The sequence below is a fragment of the Pinus tabuliformis genome, chromosome 7 (assembly GCF_031772625.1).
Source record: "Pinus tabuliformis cultivar Carrire ecotype Pingquan chromosome 7, CPIR1, whole genome shotgun sequence".
NCBI lineage: Eukaryota > Viridiplantae > Streptophyta > Pinopsida > Pinales > Pinaceae > Pinus > Pinus tabuliformis.
The window spans coordinates 1394870926-1394873866 of record NC_142293.1 but is presented as its reverse complement, the minus strand read 5'-3'; positions in this window follow the sequence as shown (position 1 = coordinate 1394873866).

The following is a 2941-nucleotide window of genomic DNA, read 5'->3' as shown; positions in this document are numbered from 1 at the left end:
AAGGTTGTCTTTACATCTAACTACTCAAGATGAAAATCTTCAGCTGCTACTAGACTTAGAATAGTTCTCATTGAAATCATTTTAACAATAGGAGAAAATATCTCATAAAATTATCCCCCTTTTCTGTGCAAACCCCTTCACCACAAGTATATCTTTATACCTTTTTCTACCTCCATCTTCTTCCTTCAACCTGTAAACCCATTTATTCTGCAATGTTGTTTTACCTGCAGGAAACCTGAGTAAGTCCCAAGTCTGGTTATGTACTAAGGAGTCCATCTCTTCTTTCATGGTTTGCTCCCACTTCTTCCTCATTTCTACCTGCACTACTTCTTCATAACATTTTGGTTCACCAGAATCAGTCAACAATACATAATACAATGAAGGACAGTATCATTCATGGGGTCTACCTATCTTGGTAGATCTTCTAACACCACTTCCAGGTGTTTGAGGTGCTTTTTCATGTTGTGGTTGTTGTTGTTGTTCTAGTTGTTGATCATTATGATTTTCACGCACCTTCACTTTTTCTGTGATCTCATCAAGAACTATGTATTCTCTGTTTTCCTTTTCCTATTTCTTTTCCTGCATCTGATACTTATACAAAAATTTTCATTGAATATGACATCTCTGCTCCTAATGATTTTGTGTTTTTCATAATCATAAAAGTGATAACCAGCATCATTAACACCATATCCAATAAAGCTACATTTCTTTGATTTTGCCTCAATCTTTGTTCTATTTTCTTTATTAATCTGGACAAAGGCTTCACAACAAACAATCTTTGAAAATGAGTAGTTCACCTTTTTACCTATCCATGCCTCTTTTGGAATACCACCATCCAAGGAACTTGAAGGCCCTCTATTTATTAGATAAACAACAATATCTACAACATCTGCCCAAAATTGTAAAGGCAATTCTCCATGCAATTCCATGCACCTTTCACGCTCCATGATTGTCCTGTTCATCCTTTCTGACACACCATTTTCTTGTGGTGTTCTTGGAACTGTCTTCTCTCTGTGAATTCCATTCTTTGAATAGTACCTATCAAACTCTTTGTTGCAATATTCTTAACCATTGTCTAATCTGAGACACTTCAACCTTTTTCCTGTCTCATTTTCAACCAAATATTTCCATTTCTTGAATGTATCAAATACATTAGATTTATTTAGAGTACAATAAATCTAGCTTTTTTGTATCATCAATAAAAGTAACATAATAATGAGAGCCACCAAGAGATGATACCTGAGCAGGTTCCCATACATTTATATGCACAAGCTCTAATTTTTCTCTCTTCTTTTCTTTCCCAACTCTGAGGAATCTGACTCTCTTCTATTTTCCATAAACACAATTCTCACATAATTCCAAATCAACATGCTTCAAACTTGGCAACAAATTTATGGAGTGAAGAACCTGCATCGCTTCTTACTCATGTTCTCGAGCCTATTATGCCACAATGTTGTATTTGTTCCTGTAGAGGTTAAGGCATTAACAAAATTATAAACACCATTGCATATATACAATGTACCAACCTATTATCCTTCTGCTATTACTAGGGCTCCTTTAGCAACCTTCCAAGTTTTATCTGTAAAATTAGTTACACAACCTTCACCTCCCAACTGCCCTATTGAAATTATATTTTTCTTCAAATATAGAACATGCCTTACCTTTTTCAACAACCATTGATTTCCATTCTGTTGTTTTATGAAAACTATATCCATTCACATGATTTTATAGGTTTTATCATCACCCAATCGAACCTATCCAAAATGTCCTTGAACATTAATCATGAAAATCTTTCATATCAGGTGTCGCATGGAATGAGGCCCCTGAATCTCCCACCTAGGCATCAATAACATTTTCTAATGAAAGAATCAAATAATCATGCAACACATCCCCTGTCACATTCGCTTCATGATTGTTTTCTTGCTACACGTCTCCTTCTTTTCCCTTCTGATACTTGTAGTCTTTCTTCAGGTGTCCTTTCTTCCCGCATTTCTAGCACACTATCCATGATCTAGACTTGGATCTACCTTTCCTTAACTTACTATGATATCCTGGGCTCTTTCCTCTTTCCATTTTTCTTCCCCTAGTATTTGTAGTGAAAGAATTACCTGATGTCTCACCAGAGATTTTCCGTCGCATGTCCTCGCTAAGGATTGACTGACAACATCATCAAACTTTAAAGTACTATATCTAGAGACAGAGTTATTAATATCCATAACTAAACCATTCCAACTTTCTGGAAATGGGCATAGAAATAACAGAGCCCTAATTTTGTCATCAAAAGTTACCCCTATAGAACTTGATTGACTGGTAATTGTAGTAAGTTCATTTAAATGATCAGCAATAGATGCACAGTTGCACCTTCTGACATCTTCATATTAAATAAATGCTTCATAATAAATACCTTATTTGAGGCTGAGGGTTTTTCGTATAGTTTGGGTAATGCCGACATTAAACCCTCATATTCGTCATATTCTTTGTCTTCCTACTCAATGGCAGGTACGTATCTTTCTGATATAGGTAATATTCCATCTGCATCTTCCACAGCTAGTACTTTTTACCATTAAATTTTTCGACCCTAAACCTACCATCTTTTGCCATTTCTCCCACTTGAACCAAGAACCCTTCTCTCATGCGATTTTATTAGTCAAATAGACCTTCGGCTCTAATACCAGTTATTAGAAAATTATATATTATAGAGCAATGGAACATATAGAATATTTCAAAAATATAAACACATAAGACAAGAGAGACACAGATATATGTGGTTCACCCAATTTGGGCTATGTCCATGAAGAAACAACCAGTCCTTCATTATATATTATCCAGCAATATGAAGAGATACAACCTACAATAGATCCATTTTAATTCTCTCTTCATCCTCACACAATCTCCTCTCTCTTTCTCACTCAGAATACACATCTACATAGTTGCAATACAA